Source organism: Pristiophorus japonicus, unplaced genomic scaffold (genome assembly GCF_044704955.1).
Source record: "Pristiophorus japonicus isolate sPriJap1 unplaced genomic scaffold, sPriJap1.hap1 HAP1_SCAFFOLD_384, whole genome shotgun sequence".
NCBI classification, from domain to species: domain Eukaryota; kingdom Metazoa; phylum Chordata; class Chondrichthyes; family Pristiophoridae; genus Pristiophorus; species Pristiophorus japonicus.
In genome coordinates this window covers 295,679-315,576 of record NW_027253696.1, presented here as the reverse complement: position 1 = coordinate 315,576, position 19,898 = coordinate 295,679, and the positions used below count along the sequence as shown (strand labels likewise).

Below are 19,898 nucleotides of genomic sequence, written 5' to 3'. Positions count from 1 at the left end.
GTCAGTGACAATATCACTACTTTCAGTATTTAAGGGGCCAGCATCGCTCCTGACCACCCTCTGTTTCCAAATGTAACTGTAAAACTTCTTTGTGTTGATTCTGACCTCCCTTGCGAGTTTCTTTTCATGCTCCCATTGTGTAGCTCTTACTCTCTGTTTTGTGCCCCTTTGTTGTTCTTTGTATCTCTCCCATTGGCCAGGATCGGTGCTAGTTTGTGTGTGTGTGTGTTAGTTTCATGCTGTCCCTCACCTCTTCCGTTGTCCATGGCTGTTTTATTCAGTAAGTCGAGCTCTTGCCCCTCAGGGCTATGAACTGGCTCTGTATCACATTCAATTATTTTTGAACATCTCCCACTGACCTGCCGATTTACCCATGAACAGATTTATCCAGTTTACTGTGGGTTGTCTCTCCCTCATCCTGTTGAAGTCGGTGTTACCCAAGTCTAGAATCTTAGCAGCTGTTTTGTGTTTCTCTCTTTCAAACACTATGTTCAACTCAATCATGTTATGATCGCTATTGGATAAATGTTCACACACAGTTAGGCTGTTAACTAAATCTGGCTCATTGCTCATTACTAAATCTAACATGGATTGCACCCTTGTTGCCTCTATGATATATTGTTGTGGAAAACTATCCCGGACACATTCAAGAAATTCACTACCTCTCTGACAGGTGCTCGTCTGCTTTTCCCAATCAATATGAAAGTTAAAATCCCATTAAAACAGAAAAAATCCAATCCAGCCAATTATTGCCCCATCAGGCTACTCTCTATCATCAGTAAAGTGATGGAAGGTGTCGTCGACAGTCCTATCACGCGGCACTTACTCACCAATAACCTGCTCACCGATGCCCAGTTTGGGTTCCACCAGGACCACTCGGCTCCAGACCTCATTACAGCCTTGGTCCAAACATGGAAAAAAGAGCTGAATTCCAGAGGTGAGGCGAGAGTGACTGCACTTGACATCAAGGCAACATTTGACTGAGTGTGGCATCGAGGAGCCCCAATAAAATTGAAGACTTTAAACTAAAAAAAATGAGGGGGGTGGGGGGAGGTGTCAAGTGAGGGGAAATTTAGAAAATTAAAGAGAAAGGACAAAGCAATAATGCAGGGTAGCTGGAGTCATACCTAGCACAAAGGAAGGTGATTGTTGGAGGCCAATCATCTCAGCCCCAGGACATTGCTGCAGGAGTTCCTCAGGGCAGTGTCCCAGACCCAACCATCTTCAGCTACTTCATCAATGACCTTTTCTCCATCATAAGGTCAGAAGTGGGGATGTTTGCTGATGACTGCACAGTGTTCAGTGCCATTCGCAACTCCTCAGATAATGAAGCAGTCCATAGCCATGGACGACATTCAGGCTTGGGCTGGTAAGTGGCAAGTAACATTTGCGCCAGTGTGCCAGGCAATGACTATCTCTAATGAGTATCTCATCTCCTGACTCCCCAAAGTCTTTCCACCATCTACAAGGCACAAGTCAGGAGTGTGATGGAACACTCTCCAGTTGCCTAGATGAGTGCAGCTCCAACAACACTCAAGAAGCTCGACACCGTCCAGGACAAAGCAGCCTGCTTGATTGGCATCCCATCCACCACCTTAAACATTCACTCCCTCCACCACCGGCGCACCGTGGCTGCAGTGTGTATCATCTACATGATGCACTGCAGCAACTCGCCAAGGCTTCTTCGGCAGCATCTCCCAAACCCATGACCTCTACCACCTAGAAGGACAAGTGCAGCAGGTGCATGGGAGCACCACTACCTCCATATTCCCCTCCAAGTCACACACCATCCTGACTTGGAAATATATCGTCGTTCCTTCATTGTCGCTGGGTCAAAATCCTGGAACTCTCTCCCTAACAGCACTGTGGGAACACCTTCACCACATGGACTGTAGCGGTTCAAGAAGGTGGCTCACCATCACCTTCTCGAGGGCAATTAGGGATGGGCAATAAATGCTGGCCTTGCCAGTAACTCCCATGAACAAATTAAAAAAAATTAAAACCACTCTACCTTTACTACAAGCTTGTCTAATCTCTGCATTTATACAATCTAGCACTTCAGAGCTGCTACCACGGGAGCTACATAACTCGCACCACAGTCTTGCATCCTTTTCTATTTCCTAATTGAACCCATAAGCTCTCCACTGGCTGCTTACCTCTCTTAAATCCTCTCTCATCATTGAAGTGCTTTCATCCTTAATCACTAAGGCTAGTCCTTCCCCTCTGCCATTTTCCCTATCTGTCCTGTAGACCTTATAACCTGGTGTATTTAGTTCCCAGAATTTCAGCATTACAACAAGGAAGAATTATTCCACCGCGAGTTAAATGCAATTGTCAGGGGTGTGTTTGAAACTGGAAGTCACTTTGGAGATTTGGGTGTTTGTAAACAATGAGATTTGCTGTTGCAGCTTCAGTTTGCGATGTCTCTGGTCCCCTCGAGTGTGTGTGTTATTGTCCTGTGCGTGTCTGTTTATTGACGAGCTTTCAAATCTTCGCCCATCCTTCGGGTTTCATCATCTCACTGACTTGAGACTATTACTGACCTCTATTATTTCTCTCTTTCTGATCTCAGGAGATTGCATGGATCAGTGGTGGGGGCAGTGTGTGTGGATGGGGGTGGGGGCACGAGTGTGTGTGGATGGGGGTGGGGGCACGAGTGTGTGTGGATGGGGGTGGGGGCACGAGTGTGTGGATGGGGGTGGGGGCACAGTGTGTGTGGATGGGGGTGGGGGGCACAATGTGTGTGGATGGGGGTGGGGGCACCGTGTGTGTGGATGGGGGTGGGCTTGATGCACTAGATATTATTTCTTGCCCTTTTCATATGGTTATTCTCGTAATATCACGTGCCATAATTTTATCATCCTTACAATGTGCCATCTTATCAACACCTGAAAATTAATTGAGACAATGTCTATTGCATTTCCTTGAGTACTGCATTCTCTTATTTATTGAAATCACTTCATTTAACTGTTTATCACCACCATTTGCAACTGGTGTATCTTTACAATCCCATGGGATACGTGACATATTGTGAAGGTGCGTTGTGCGGGCACTGAGCGGGGCATAGTGGGGTGTGCGGGCACTGAGTGGGGCATAGTGGGGTGTGCGGGCACTGAGTGGGGCATAGTGGGGCGTGCGGGCACTGAGTGGGGCATAGTGGGGTGTGCGAGCACTGAGTGGGGTGTGCGGGGGACAGCGGGGTGTGTGGGCACTGAGCGGGCACTGAGCAGGGGATAGTGGGGTCTGTGGGCACTGAGCGGGGGATAGTGGGGTATGCGGGCATAGAAAATAAGTGCAGGAGTAGGCCATTTGGTCCTTCGGGGCTGCACCACCATTCAATAAGATCATGGCTGATCATTCACCTCAGTACCCCTTTCCTGCTTTCTCTCCATACCCCTTGATCCCTTTAGCCATAAGGGCCATATCTAACGAACTGGCATAAACAACTCTCTGCGGTAGAGAATTCCACAGGTTAACAACTCTCTGAGTGAATAAGTTTCTCCTTATCTCGGTCCTAAATGGCTTACCCCTTATCCTTAGACTGTGTCCCCAGGTTCTGGACTTCCCCAGCATCAGGAACATTCTTCCTACATTTAACCTGTCCAGTCCTGTCAGAATTTTATGTTTCTATGAGATCCCCTCTCATTCTTCTAAACACCAGTGAATACAATCGATCCAGTCTCTCCTCATATGTCAGTTCTGCCATCCCGGGAAACAGTCTGATGAACCTTCGCTGCACTCCCTCAATAGCAAGAACGTCCTTCCTCAGATTAGGAGACCAAAACTGAACACAATATTCCAGGTGAGGCCTCACCAAGGCCCTGTACAACTGCAATAAGACCTCCCTGCTCCTATACTTAAAACCCCTAGCTATGAAGGCCAACATACCATTTACCACCTTTACCGCCGACTGTACCTGCATGCCAACTTTCAATCACTGATGTACCATGACACCCAGGTCTCGTTGCCCCTCCCCTTTTCCTAATCTGCCACCCTTCAGATAATATTCTGCCTTCGTGTTTTTACAACCAAAGTGGATAACCTCACATTTATCCACATTATACTGCATCTGCCGTGCATTTGCCCACTCGCCTAACCTGTCCAAGTCACCCTGCAGCCTCTTAGCGTCCTCCTCACAGCTCACACTGCCACCCAGCTTAGTGTCATCTGCAAACTTGGAGATATTACACTCAATTCCTTCATCTAACTCATTAATGTGTATTGTAAATAGCTGAGGTCCCAGCACTGAGCCCTGCGGCACCCCACTAGTCACTGCCTGCCATTCTGAAAAGGACCAGTTTATCCCGACTCTCTGCTTCCTGAATGCCAACCAGTTCTCTATCTATGTCAGTACATTACCCCCATTGCAATGTGCTTTGATTTTGCACAACAATCTCTTGTGTGGGACCTTGTCAAAAGCCTTTTGAAAGTCTAAATACACCACATCCACTGGTTCTCCCTTGTCCACTCTACTAGTTATATCCTTAAAAAATTCTAGAAGATTTGTCAAGCATGATTTCCCCTTCATAAATCCATGCTGACTTGGACCGATCCTGTCATTGCTTTCCAAATGAGCTGCTATTTTATCTTTAATAATTGATTCCAACATTTTCCGCACTATTGATGTCAGGCTAACCGGTCTATAATTCCCCGTTTTCTCTCTCCCTCCTTTTTTAAAAAGTGGTGTTACATTAGCTACCCTCCAGTCCATAGGAACTGATCCAGAGTCGGTAGACTGTTGGAAAATGATTACCAATGCATCACTATTTCTATGGCCACTTCCTTAAGTACTCTGGGATGCAGACTATCAGGCCCCAGGGATTTAGCAGCCTTCAATCCCATCAATTTCCCTAACACAATTTCCTGCCTAATAAGGATATCCTTCAGTTCCTCCTTCTCACTAGACCCTCGGTCCCATAGTATTTCCGGAAGGTTATTCGTGTTTTCCTTTGTGAAGACAGAACCAAATTATTTGTTCACTGAGCGGGGTGTGCGGGCACTGAGCGGGGTGTGCGGGGGATTGCGGGCGCTGAGCGGGGGACAGAGGGTTGTGCGGGCACTGAGCGAGGGATAGCGGGTTGTGCGGGCACTGAGCGGGGGATAGCGGGGTGCACGGGATAGCGGGCTGGGCGGGGTGTGCGGGTGATAGCGGTGTGTGCGGGTGTAATTGAGCGGGGCGTGGATAGATTGGAGAAACTGTGGTGGTTCTCCTTAGAGCAGAGAAAGTTGAGAGGAGATTTGATAGAGGTGTTCAAAATCATGATGGGTCTGGACAGAGTAGATAGAGAGAAACTGTTCCTATTGGTGGAAGGGTCGAGAACATGAGGATACAGATTTAAGGTAATTGGCAAAAGAACCAAAGGCGACACGAGGAATAACATTTTACGCAGCGAGTGATTAGGATCTGGAATGCACTGCCTGAAAGGGTGGTGGAGGCAGACTCAATCACGGATTTCAAAATGGAATTCGATAGGTACTTAAAGAAAAAAAATTGCGAGGCTATGAGAATGGGGTGGGGGTGGGACTAGCTCTAACCATTCTATAATTCTATTTTGCATGTCTATGAATTTATTTCCGATGGTAAATGTAATTTAGAATTTAAGTGTACGGTTTGACTGAGTGCAGTTTTTCTGCTAATCAGTGTCAGGAGAGCATAGAGTGTATCCCAACCCTCACTGCAGGGTGAAATATTGCTGTGTAGTGGCCCATTCAATCTATGCATAAAGTGGTCTGTAGAATGCGTGAGTCAGGCTGTGCAAAGCACCTTGGTCCGTGAGTGTTGAAAGAGAGGGTTTGAAGACTCTTGTGGTGTGCAAGATTTATTTGGAACTTAATTGCTGATTGGCTGTCTCATCTGTTTCTATTGTTACGAAATGTATACCAGTCTTAAAATGTGTGGCAAATTGTTTGAGGTGGGTATGGCTTTTTGGAAACTGCTGTTTGGTGGGGCCCTCAGCCAAAACTGAGGCCTTGTTTAAACACGTAATTTAAAACCAAATGCTAGGCATTCTGCATGGGTGATACTAAACCAGCAGCTGAGGGAGCTTTTAAATGTCAGGGCACATCGTTACATAACCTGTTGTGCTGGCATTCCCTTTGTCAGAATTTAGATTCCATGTTTTTAAAAACATTTTTGCAGATTTCTTTGCTTATCAAGATGAGGATGATATTGCACTTCACAATGCAGCCAATGCCAGAATCAAACATCAATCAGGTATCGTGCAGGTGTGGAGTAAAGCTCGCTCCCCACCTGTCAACAAAACTCCTGAACCTCAACTTGATTAAACATTTCTATTTTCCACCACAGCCCTCTTTGTGGTGTTGTTTTGCCCTCCCTTCTCTGCTGAATGTATTGCCCCACACTGGGGGTTAGCTCCAGGGTTATTCGCAGCTGCCTTCTCCCTTCTTAGGCAGTCCCTCGGAGTCGGATGACTTGCTTCCACTCTAAAAGTGAGTTTTCATGTGACTGGGGAGTCCAATGCGGGAGCTACAGTCTCTGTCACAGGTGGGGCAAATGGTGGTTGATGGGCTGAATGGCCGGTTTCTGTGCTGTAGCATTTTGTTCTATGTCCTTTTCTTTCCGAGTGAAGTTTCATATTTATTATATATTTATTTATTCTGAAACTATGCCCCCTAGGTTCTAGATTTCCCAACCAGGGGAAACATCCTCTCTGCTTCTACTCTGTCGAGCCCCCTCAGAATCTTACACGTTTCAAAGGTTGAAATGGTTGCGTGGTCTTGAGATTCCAAAGATACTGCAGCAGCAACTGGTGTTATAAATACTGGATAATATTACTCGACAAATTGAAAACAAATTGCCCACTCTAAGGTTATCCTCCTATATTCCATCACTTAGAAAAAATTGGATTGTAGTTTCCCAAAAGTTGTTAAACTGAGCTGAGCGTGCAGCCAATCAGTGTGTGCGAAGTGAATTCAGTTTCTAAACAATTGAAGCCAATCTGAAAGAACCAAATGTGAATATGCTTTTGTCAAATTCCAAGTTGAAGCTGTGGTTATAGCAAACCAAAGACGTAGCATTAAGAGGACAGTGGAACCCATGCTAATGCAAAATGAAAACCCAGTGGTGGAACCAACCAGAAGTCAAGAAATAGAACATAAGAACATAAGAAATAGGAGCAGGAGTAGGCTATACGGCCCCTCGAATCTGCTCTGCCATTTGATACGATCATGGCTGATCCGATCATTCACTCGGGTCCACTTCCCTGCCCGCTCCCCATAACCTCTTATTCCCTTATCGATTAAGAAACTGTCTATCTCTGTCTTAAATTTATTCAATATACAACTTCCACAGCTCTCTGAGGTAGCGCATTCCACAGATTAACAACCCTCTGAGAAAATAAATTTCTCCTCATCTCAGTTTTAAATGGGCGGCCCCTTATTCTAAGATCATGCCCTCTAGTTCTAGTCTTCCCCCATTAGTGGAAACATTCTCTCTGCATCCACCTTGTCAAGCCCCCTCATAATCTTACATGTTTCAATAAGATCACCTCTCATTCTTCTGAATTCCAATGAGTAGAGTCCCAACCTACTCAACCTTAAGTCAACCCTCTCATCACCGGAATCAACCTTGTGAACCTTCTCTGAACAGCCTCCAAAGCAAGTATATCCTTTCGTAAATATGGACACCAAAACTGCACGCAGTATTCCAGGTGTGGCCTCACCAATACCCTGTATAATTGTAGCAAGACTTCCTGCTTTTATACTCCATCCCCTTTGCAATAAAGGCCAAAATTCCATTGGCCTTCCTGATCACTTGCTGTACCTGCATACTATCCTTTTGTGTTTCATGCACAAGTACCTCCAGATCCCGCTGTACTGCGGCACTTTGCAATCTTTCTCCATTTAAATAATAACTTGCTCTCTGATTTTTTTTTGTGCCAAAGTGCATGACCTCGCACTTTCCAACATTATACTCCATCTGCCAAATTTTTACCCACTCCTTAGCCTGTCTATGTCCTTTTGCAGATTTTTTGTGTCCTCCTCACACATTGCTTTTCCTCCCATCTTAGTATCGTCAGCAAACTTGGCTACATTACACTTGGTCCCTTCTGCCAAGTCGTTAGTATAGATTGAAAATAGTTGGGGTCCCAGCACTGATCCCTGCGGCACCTCACTAGTTACCGATTGCCAACCTGAGAATAAACCATTTATCCTGATTCTCTGTTCTCTGTTAGTTAGCCAATCCTCTATCCATGCTAATATATTACCCCCAACCGCGTGAACTTTTATCTTGTGCAATATCCTTTTAAGTGGCACCTTGTCAAATGCCTTCCGGAAGTCCAAATATACCACATCCACTGGTTCCCCTTTATCCACCCTGTTCGTTACATCCTCAAAGAATTCCAACAAATTTGTCAAACATGACTTCCCCTTCATAAATCCATGCTGACTGCCTGACTGAATTTTGCTTTTCCAAATGTCCTGCTACTTCTTTAATAATGGACTCCAACATTTTCCCAACCACAGATGTTAGGCTAACTGGTCTATAGTTTCCTGCTTTTTGTCTGCCTCCTTTTTTTAAATAGGGGCATTACATTGCAGTTTTCCAATCTGCTGGGACCTCCCCAGAATCCAGGGAATTTTGGTAAATTACAACCAATGCATCCACTCACCCTGCCGCTACTTCTCTTAAGACCCTAAGATGCAAGCCATCAGGTCCAGGGGATTTATCTGCCTTCAGTCCCATTATCTTACTGAGTACCACCTCCTTGATGATTGTGATAGTGTTAAGTTCCACCCCCATATAGCCCCTTGACGATCCACTGTTGGAATATTGTTAATCCCTGGGTCTGTAGCAGGAGCCCAGGCTGTGGAAGTCTGTTGTAAAATTGAATTTTCCAAACCTGTCACTGAGTGAAGTAGATTTCCCAGAGACCAGTTGAAGCAGAGTGGCAGTGCTGATGGATGGAGAATCGGTCTCACTGGTGAATGAGCTGGTACTTGATGATGTTACAAACTTCCGGTTGTCACTCCTTCCCTCGATGAGATAAGAATCAAACTCCGTTTGAAAGCTTTATGCTTCTTGACACACTGGCCGGGCGGTGAGCAGGGAGGCAGGGAGGAGGGGCCGGGGAGGGAGGGAGGGAGGGAGGGAGGTTGACTGGGGACAAGGGAGTGGGGGGCGGGTGTCAAGGAAGAAGACTGGGGCTGTGGAATGCCTGCCGAGCTGAACGACTGGATCACCTTAACATTTGTTGGTTTTGTGTCCGCAGCCGGTAGCAGTCTAACCGGCGGACAGGTGGGTACACCAGTGGCAAGAGGCTGAGGGAGGGGGGGCAGAGGTTGGCAATCTGGGCTGGAGGAGGCTCCAGCTTCCTTGAGGGACCAGGCGGAGGCTGAGGGTTTCCTCGAGGGGCCGAAAGTTTCCTCGAGGATTTCCTCACTGGGCTGAGGGGAGGCCGAGGGTTTCCTCGAGTGGCCGGGGGGGTGGCCGAAGGTTTCCTTGAGGGGCCGGGGGGAGGCCGAGGGTTTCCTCGAGGAGCAGGAGGGATGACTCCTGCTGCTCCTGGCCCACAAGGCGTGCTGAGAAAGACACTTGCCTTGTGGAGCCTGGGAAATCCGTGCAGCAACACTCAGTTTTAAAGCGGGCTCCCGCTTGCACGGTGGGCGATGTTAATAACTGTCCTGCCTCTCCATAGGGGGCACTCGTGTTCACCGGTATCCACCGTCTTAAAACAGCCAGCGTGCATGGCATGTTGGGGACACGTTGCCCGTATTTCACCCTTTACCCCCTGACTCCCTCCCACCCATCGTAAGGGGCCAATATTGAGGCCTTTGGGGCAGAGGGAGAGTGTGTTTTTAGGGAAGGTATAAGTTCCCAAGCAGGGTGAGGCTGGTTTCCTCTAATATTGTTGTCTCACTTTGTGATGCTGCCTGACGGCCTGAACTATAATCATAGAAACATAGAAAATAGGTGTAGGAGTAGGCCATTTGGCCCTTCGCGCCTGCACCACCATTCAATAAGATCATGGCTGATCATTCCCGCAGTACCCCTTTCCTGCTTTCTCTCCATAGCCCTTGATCCCTTTAGCAGTAAGGGCCATATCTAACTCCCTCTTGAATATATCCAATGAACTGGCATCAATAACTCTGCAGCAGGGAATTCCACAGGTTAACAACTCTGAGTGAAGAAGTTCCTCCTCATCTCAGTCCTAAATAGCTTACCCTTTATCCTTAGACTGTGTCCCCTGGTTCTGGACTTCCCCAACATCGGGAACATTCTACCCGCATCTAACTTGTCCCGTCCCGTCAGAATCTTGTATGTTTCTATGAGATCCCCTCTCATCCTTCTAAACTCCAATGTATAAAAGCCCAGTTGATCCAGTCTCTCCTCATATGTCAGTCCTGCCATCCCGGGAATCAGTCTGGTGAACCTTCGCTCTATACTACTCGTTCTATTCCAAATGCCTCATTCCACGCTTTATGAAATAATCTACTCGTGTTTCTCGAGCAGTCTTACTCCAGGCAATCTTCATTTTTTTTTCATAGAATTACCTTGCATTTGCAGCACAGAGACAGGCCATTCGGACCAACTGGTCCATGCTGGTGTTTCTGCTGCACTGAAGCCTCCTCCCACCTACTGCACCTCACTCTCTATCAGTATATCCTTCTATTCCTTTTGTAACCCTTTGTCGGAGGACCGCTTGTTGGGAATTTACTGGCCATTCACCATGTCCTTCAAGGGACCTCTAATTGAATTGGTAAAAAAACTACTTCATCCTGGCTATCAATTATCTTCTCCACGTGCTTCTCTGGACGATTTGTGTATTGGTATCCCACCAATCATGGAGACAAGACATTTTTTTTCTTCTGCAATGTAGTTACCCAGAAGCCTTTTTAAAAAAAAACGTAAGTATACCTTGTCGATTGGAAATCATATTATCGAGAACTGATAGAAACTATTTCCATTGGCTGGGGAGTCTCGGACTAGGGTGGCATAGTCTACAAATTGGAGTTAGGTCTTTCAGGAGTGCAGTTAGGAAACACTTCTTCGCACACAGGGCGGTAGAAGTTTGGAACTATCTTCCGCAAACGGCAATTGATGCTAGATCAATTAATTTTAACTCTGATTGGTTATCAAAAATCTATTAAGGTATTAACGGATATGGGCCAAAGGCAGGAATATGGAGTTGGGTCACAGCTGTGATTTCTTTGAATGGCGGAACAGGCTCGAGGGGCTGAATGGCCTACACCTGTTCCTATATTCCTAAAGATGCCAATATTCAACGCATGAAAAACCTCCGTCTCTGTCGTGCAATCAAACGTGATCACGCCGATGTGCCGCAGGATTGGACGAAGGGGTGAATCCCCTCCAGCAGGCAGAGCCAGTGAACGGCCTCTCTCTGTCACATAACTATCAACAGTTAGCACCATCCTTCACTTCCATCATATACTCATATCATGTGAAATAAGAACTTAAAACTTTTTGAACTGATGCAAGTATTGTGCAGGAGAATTAATGTTATTCTACCCCTATAAAATGTAGTGTTAGCCAATGCTGGGCTGGTTTTCAGCTGTAGAAAGGTGGAAGCTAAGCTCCTGTCTGCATGGTAAATCGATTGCCATACTCTGTGTCGATCTGAATCGGATTCAAACCCAACTTCAAAGGGCCATCTTGTTAATTCAGTGCCTCTATTTATTTTTACATTTGTCAAATCACCTCTCTGCAGCTTTCTCCTTCCCTGAAGGCCAGCAATGTCAGTGGAAGTGGATGCGCTGTGATGCCCTTGCTGTCAACGCAGTGCTGTCAGTCCCCAGAAGTTTAGTAAAATTGTTCATGTGAAGCTGCTTCTGCTGAGTGCTCTATAGAATGGAACCTTCAAACAGCACCTGGTTTGTGTAGATATAACGATCGAAACTCAGCAGTGTGCTTTTCAAATAGGGTCTGGGTTTGTCTTTAAGACAATCTGGTCTTTCTAATGAACAGGTCAGATGAACAGGAGAATCTGGTGTTTCTAAGTATGAAATCTGGGTGAAGGGCCAAGGCCCACATTACAAGATGCCATCGAGCAGCAGAGAAACTAGGCAGATCAGAAAATAGTGACTAGGGGTCAGCAAGCTCATGTTTTAAAACCTATTAGCAGGAAGAAGTGAACATTAATGTCCCCATACACAGGTTACCTCACGGTAGATCCGGCATTGCTCACGGCCTTGATATTGCTGGCCGCCTTGGAAAAGATGAGATTCATTCTTGCAGTATGTTTCGAGTGACATTCTTAATTTAAGGGGAATTGTACATGTGAGAATCTTGTATATGTGCACTTTCCTTCATTACTCAGTCGGTTCTGCTGGAAGTCCGTGATGGCACATGATGGATCCTGATTTCAACACCCTGAAGTGAAATAATGTAACAAAGCATATGTGGAGCTTAGGAAGAGCAAAGCAGGATAGTTGGAGGAGAGCAGTCCTGACCATAGTAGTATGAATAAAATAGAGACAAGGTTATGATCAAGAGAGGTTAGAGTGTTGAGGCAAGAGAATGATCGATTGTGTTGTGTATCTGTAAAGCATGCACTCCCATGTTTCGCCACCAGGGAGCTCATTCCCTGAAGTCCCAAGGAATCCCAGCATCCCTTGGGAGCACTGTATATAAGGCCTGTTCCTCACTCTGGAGTGTCTTATTAAAGACTGAGGTTACTGTTACTTTAACCTCCCTGTGTGCAGCCTCATCTGTGTTAGGAACACAATAGATTGTTTATCAGATGTCGAGCTTCTCCAGCGTGTGAGAGGTCTTGGAACCTCCGAAGACAGGGTCGCAGTATTCAAGATAAGGAAAAGGGTGATCGATATATGAAATAAAATTGACTGGAGGAACAGAAAACTTTAAACAGTTTCCAAAGAAAATAGTCAAATTCCTGTTCATCTGATCTGGTTGAAGCTATTAATAAATGAAAGTTATCTAACTGGACAGACTAATGGACTGATGGTCTTCTCAACCCAACAAAATCAGGTCTATCCTGGTTGTCGCTCCACGAGCATGTCACAATACAATGGTGAAGTTTATTTAGGTACTGTACTCTGCATTGGGCAGGGTGTACTGTCAAATAACCTGTTTTCCTTGATCAGCTGCTAACACAATAGCAATTCTGTTTTCTAATTCTTGCAGAGGAAAAATGAATGTAATGTTAAGTATGGGTGGTTTGTGTATGTTAATTGTACTGAAAGCAAAATATTGCAGATGCTGAAAATCTGAAATAGAAACAGAAAATGCTGGAAATACTCAGCAGGTCAGGCAGCATCTGTGAGGAGAGAAACAGAGTTAACATTTCAGAAAGTATGATTGGCCATCTATTTTTTTGATAATTTATTGTAAATCTAAAAGTAAAATTTTGATCAGTACAAAATGGAAAATGAGAATGAAATTCACATACTTGTTTATTGATAATTACAACAGATCTGTTGTATTCAACATTGCACTTCAACTTTGCCGGCATGAACGGTTTGGGCTGAACGGCCTCTTTCTGTGCTGTATAAACGATATAACTAAGGATGCTTCACAAAGAAAGAACATGCATTTGTATAGTGTCTTTCACAATCTCTGGATCTCACAAAACGTGTCACAGTCAAAATTACTTTTGAAATATAATCACTATTATTTTGTAGGCAAATGCAGCAGCTAAGTTATCCACAGTAAGATCCCACAAGCAGTAATGTGATAAATGACCGTTAAACTGTTTGGGTGGTGTTGGTTGAGGGATAACTGTTGGTCAGGGAATAGGGAGAACCATGGGAATTTTTATGTCCGGGCCTTGGTTTAATGTTTCATCTGAAAGATGGCACTTCCGACAGCTCTGTACTCCCTCGCTCTCTCCTGAGGAAGGTTTGAACGCGATGCTTCTGACTCAAAGGCACGAATGCTGCTCACATTTGATGCTTAACCAGAGAGCTTTTTGTATTTAAAACATCAATGATTCTATTTTCATAAAGTCACATGGACTTTAAAATGTTTAAGTAGTTTTTTTTTTTAATCGTAGCCAATCTTTCCAATTCTTTGTCAGATCACAAACGCCAGAGGTCACCTTGCACACATCAAGGATCACCCTGCGCTAATGCTCTTAGCCAGAAGGCCTAGAGCCCAAGCACCGTTCCTGGAAGTACTGCAATACCCAATTATAGCAAAGTTTGACTTGCTCGTTAAATTTAGGTAAAAGAACAAAGTGAACTGTTGTTTTCATTAGAAGCCGTGCTCCTTTGATGTGAGGGAACCTACTTGGTCCATGGGTAATCTTGGGAAAAGAACGGAGGCATTCCTTAACGGGAGGGACCGGGAGAGGCAGGAGTTCGAGGGTGCAAATATATAGATCTTTAAAGAAGGAAAAGTCCGTAAACAGGCAGAGGGGATTCTGGGTTTTGAACATTGGGGCATTGAAAATAAAAGTAAGTAAATGATAAATTTGGACAAGATGTTGATTTGGCCACAACTAGAATCCCATTATTACAACGTATTACAGTGTATTTACCGGACACAAATAGGCCATTCGGTCTAATAGGTCCATGCCGGTGTTCATGCTCCACACGAGTTTCCTCCTCCCCTCTCTAATATGCTATCAGCATATTATTTTCTCCCTCGTGTTTATCCAGTTTCTCCTTCAGTGCATCTCTGCTATTCACCTCAACCACTCCCTGTGGTAGTGAGTTCCACATTCTCACCACTCTCTGGGTAAAGAAGTTTCTCCTGAATTCCCTGTTGGGTTTATTAGGGCCCAATTTTGGCCATGACTTGCTCCAATTTTTTTGAAGTAAGTTGGTTTTTCTGATGTAAGTTTAAAAAACGGCATTTTCCCCAATAAACTTGCTCCAGAGTAACTCAGTTAGGTACGATTTTTTTTAGTTGAGTTTTTTTTTCAAAAGGTGGTATTCCCAGCGACTTATGCCAGCTTTGGCCATTTATGCCACTTTGGCCAGCTAAAACTTACTCCAAATTGATTTAGGTCAGCGAATGTGGCCAGCTCTGAAAAACCTTGTGGGCAGTTAAGAATTTGGTGCAGGTTAGTACATTTAAAGCACCGAGACTTACAAACACTCAACAAAGGCCAAAAAGTAATAAGCAATTAGTTAACAAATAAAAAATAGAAGGAAGCTGAGGACCTGCACCAAGACTTACAAAGCACTAAACAAACCACAAAAAGTAATAAGCAATCAATCAACAACAAATAAAAAAATAGAAGTCCTACTTTTATGCCAGAAACAAGTTTTTTTTTAAGTACCCCCCCCCCCATCAAAACACTCTCTTCCCCTCTCTTTTCCCCCCCCCCACCCCAAATCAAAACTCTCCTCACTAAACAAAGCACAACCATCAATAAATAAAAAATAAAACTCAAGTCCTACCTCGGCCTGGGAAGTCAGCGGGCTGGCCGGCCAGTGCGGGAGGCCACCCGGCCAGGGATAGGGGCTGCGAATATCGGGTCCTGCTCACAGCCACAGGACATGCTGGGAGGGCGAGGAGCATGCGCGCAAACTCCACTGCGCATGTGCGCAGTTGTCGGTAGTGTTTTTTGCGCTGGGCTGTTGCACTGCCCCCCGCTTCACTATCTCCGCCACGCTGAGACACCGGAGACTCGGCAGAGCGGGCAGGATGGGACCACTTTTTTTGGCGCCGTTTCCAGCACGCAAAGTCGGCATATTTAAGGTAAGTGCGCCGAAAAAAGGGGTTGGGGAAAATTGGGCCCTTAGTGACTATCTGATATTGATGGCCCCTAGTTCTGGTCTCCCCGCAAGTGGAAACATCTTCTCTATGTCTACCCCATCGAACCCTTTCATATTCTTAAAGACCTCGATCAGGTCACCCCTGAGTCTTTGTTTTTCTAGAGAAAAGAGCCCCAGCCTGTTCAATCTTTCCTGATGGGTATAAACTCTCAGTTCTGGTACAGGGTATCATTCTACTAAATGTTTTTTGCACCTTCTCCAGTGCCTGTATATAATTTTTATAATCATTGTCATAGGCAGTCCCTCGAACGAGGATGACTTGCTTCCACAAGAGTTCACAGATGTTTCAATGAAGGACCTGATATTCCAGTCCTGAACTCCAGGGGTGGAAGATGCCTGTGTGTGGATTTTTTTAACGTGTGATGACCACGGCACACCAGCCACCACACGGGCTCGACAGAGCTAGGCCTTTATCTAGTGGCAAGGGTTATCCAAGACGACTGGAGACCTGCTCTGCTGCACACACATCGCAGTTTGGGCTGACCCATGCAGCTTCTGGGCCCTGTACCCTCATTAGCCGCACCTTCGCTCGGCCACCCTGCTATAGGCTGAGGATGCGTCTCACTTTATTGCAACTGAATCTGCCTGATAAGGTAGAGAAGGCACAATCTGTGCAGAAACGTAATTATCATTCCCGTATCAAAGAGCGGTGCTTTCAGAAGGGTGATCAGGTCAGAGTTCTCAGTCTGTCGAAAAGGGCACGTCCACGCAAATGGTACAATTGTTCGGGTATGTGGCACCAAGCAGTACCTGGTCAAAATTGGTAAATACATCAGGAAGGTTCATGTGGATCAAATTCTTCTGGCTAGCTTCGGTACCACGAGTAGATGCTTATGAGCCTGACTTGGACAGTGATCAGTGTGAGTTGGCAGGTCCAAGTCGTCATCATCATCATAGGCAGTCCCTCGAAACGAAGATGACTTGCTTCCACGTCGAAAAAGGATGAGTTCACAGGTGTTTCAATGAAGGACCTAATATTCCAGATCCCGAACTACATGCTGAAGGGTGGAGGATGCCTGTGCGTGGATTTTTTTAACGTGTGGTGGCCGTTGCACACCAGCCACCACACGGGCTTGACCGAGCTAGGTCTTGGTCCAGTGGCAAGGATTAATCAGGACGACTGGAGCCCAGCTCTGCTGCACGGACTTAGTGCGCACACATCGCAGTGTGGGCTGGCCTGTGCTGCCCCTGGGCACTCGCCTCTTCTGGGCCCCAAACTCATGCCTCTCCTGGGCTCCGATCACATTCTTCTACGAACTCTTACTGTTCCTTCACCCCGACGTCGCCACTCCTGGTATACCTGCTCGCGCTGTAGTCAGCTCTCGTCATCCTGCATCAGCACGCACTGCTCCCTGAAGTGGCATGCCGCCGCATGCTGCTCCCTCTAATGGCGACGGCCTGCTGATGGTCTGCAGGCCAGGACCGCACTGATTTCCGGCCCAAGTGACTCCAGATATTTGTAAAGCAGCCTCCTCTGCTGTTGAGGGTGGCAAATGATGGAGGCCCACCACCAGTTCTCTCCCCCTCCCACTTATTGTACGCTCTCTTCTGCAAGGTGGGAAAGAAAAGAAGGTTGAGTGCGAGTGGTGGAATGAGTGTAAGGAATGGATGGGTTCGATCTTTAGAGGGAGACTATGAAAAAGTGGTGTGCCAAAGCTAAGTGTGTTGTTCGTTGATATGATTGCACTAGGGTGAGTGTGAGGGGTGGCGAGTGAGCTGGAAATGTGATCATGTAGATAGAGAGGGGGATTGTTGGTGTGTGCAGGGGTAGGGTAGGGAAGGCAGAGTGATGGGGATGTGATAATATAGATAGAGAAAGGGATTGTTGGTGTGTGCAGGGATAGGGTAGAGAAGGCAGAGTGATGAAAGGCACAGCAGGAAGCAGTTGTGTATGGCTTTGCACTTACATTTCCTGATCTAATCAAGGTTTGTGGCACTGCACCCAGGTCCTCCTGACCACATCCCTCCTCTGCAATCTCCAACCAGGCTGTTTTGGGCTCCTGGGGAGGTCTCTCCCTCCCATTGGAAGGGAAGAGGACCTCCCACAAGCATATGGAGGGAGTCATCGGAGAACCTGGTGCAGCCCTCTGCCTCTGTGCAGTCGTCTCCAAGGTGTTTGCAGCACTCAGTGCACTGACTGCACTATTTTAGATTAACCTTCAAATCCAATGTGGCCATTGCAGTGTATTTGCTTCATGGGTTCTTTGTTTAAGAATTCATAGCAACACAGCATGCTCACAGGTGCATATATTACACTGCTTTTCTTTTCTTTTTAGAAACAAGGTATTGTTGTAGTTATTTATACAATAATTCAAAAGATTACTTATCTACATCAAGATTACAATTATACAACTTTGACTGCTGGGCCTGAGTATCTTGTTGTAAGCTTTTAGCTTCTTCCCCCTCAGACCTCCATTTCCTTGCAGTTGGCTGGCCATCCCCATTTTCCATATTCTCCTTTGGCTCAGGAGACAGTCTTGGGGACTTTCTGTTTTCAAGGCATGTGGTCCAGGATTCCTGACCTCTATCCTCCTGTGTCTTGAGTTTCCTTGAAACCCTTGCACCAGTTCTAGTGTTAGCTTTCTTCCTAAGATCTTGATATTCCCAATTATCAATATCCTGTTTAGTTAGTTGCGTTTCCTCGTTGATCTTATCAACTGAATCCCAACCCCAACTCTTCCCCCCCACCCCCCCTCCCCCGCCCCCCCAGCCCCTCGGAAGATAGAGTCTCTGCGAGATTGTCCCATACCCGCAGAACTGTCTTCAGTCAGCTGCATCTGAGTCGGTGGAGAATTTTTATAATAGAGACCAGAACTGTGCACAGTGCTCCAAGTGTGGGCTAACCTAGGTTCTATTATATGAAGGACATTCGAGCCATGAAAAGGATATAGTGAAGATTTACTTGGATAGTTCTAGTCTCCCCCATCAGTGGAAACATCCTCTCAGCATCCACCTTGTCAAGCCCCCTCATAATCTTATACGTTTCGATAAGATCGCCTCTCATTCTTCTGAATTCCAATGAATAGAGGCTCAACCTACTCAACCTTTCCTCATAAGGCAACCCCCTCATTCCCGCAGTCAACCTTGTGAGCCTTCTCTGAACTGTTCCAAAGCAAGTATATCCTTTCATAAATATGGAAACCAAAACTGCACGCAGTATTCCAAGTGTGGCCTCACCAATACCTGGTAACAAGACTTCCGTGCTTTTATACTCCATCCCCTTTGCAATAAAAGGCCAAGATACCATTGGCCTTCCTGATCACTCACTGTACCTGCATACTATCCTTTTGTGTTTTGTGCACAAGTACCCCCAGGTCCCGCTGTACTGCGGCACTTTGCAATCTTTCTCCATTTAAATAATAACTTGCTCTTCGATTTTTTTTCTGCCAAAATGCATGACCTCACACTTTCCAACATTATAATCCATCTGCCAAATTTTTGCCCACTCACTTAGCCTGTCTATGTCCTTTTGCATATTTTTTGTGTCCTCCTCACACATTGCTTTTCTTCCCATCTTTGTATCGTCAGCAAACTTGGCTACGTTACACTCAGTCCCTTCTTCCAAGTCGTTAATATAGATTGTAAATAGTTGGGGTCCCTGCACTGATCCCTGCGGCACCCCACTAGAAACATAGAAACAGAGAAAATAGGTGCAGGAGTAGGCCATTCGGCCCTTCTAGCCTGCACCGCCATTCAATGAGTTCATGGCTGAACATGCAACTTCAGTACCCCATTCCTGCTTTCTCGCCATACCCCTTGATCCCCCTAGTAGTAAGGACTACATCTAACTCTTTTTTGAATATATTTAGTGAATTGGCCTCAATAACTTTCTGTGGTAGAGAATTCCACAGGTTCACCACTCTCTGGGTGAAGAAGTTCCTCCTCATCTCGGTCCTAAATGGCTTACCCCTTATCCTTAGACTGTGACCCCTGGTTCTGGACTTCCCCAACATTGGGAACATTCTTCCTGCATCTAACCTGTCTAAACCCATCAGAATTTTAAACGTTTCTATGAGGTCCCCTCTCATTCTTCTGAACTCCAGTGAATACAAGCCCAGTTGATCCAGTCTTTCTTGATAGGTCAGTCCTGCCATCCCGGGAATCAGTCTGGTGAACCTTCGCTGCACTCCCTCAATGGCAAGAATGTCCTTCCTCAGGTTAGGAGACCAAAA

General features: G+C 45.9%; 2 protein-coding genes across 7 annotated transcripts in view; both read left to right on the top strand.

Annotated features, from left to right (window-relative positions):
• LOC139250519 (6-phosphofructo-2-kinase/fructose-2,6-bisphosphatase 4-like) overlaps positions 1-19,898 on the top strand; it is a 282,039-nt gene that overhangs the window by 9,649 nt on the left and 252,492 nt on the right. The window contains exon 1 of one of the 6 annotated variants that reach the window (XM_070872899.1): positions 9,185-9,259. The exons of the other annotated variants lie outside the window; for them this stretch is intronic. The gene's annotated coding sequence lies outside the window, so the exon portion shown is untranslated. Of the gene's footprint in view, positions 1-9,184; positions 9,260-19,898 lie in introns of those variants that run through there. 6 annotated transcript variants of the gene reach the window in all.
• The window catches only part of LOC139250516 (actin nucleation-promoting factor WAS-like), a 115,815-nt gene that overhangs the window by 70,749 nt on the left and 25,168 nt on the right, over positions 1-19,898 (top strand). The window lies entirely within an intron of this gene.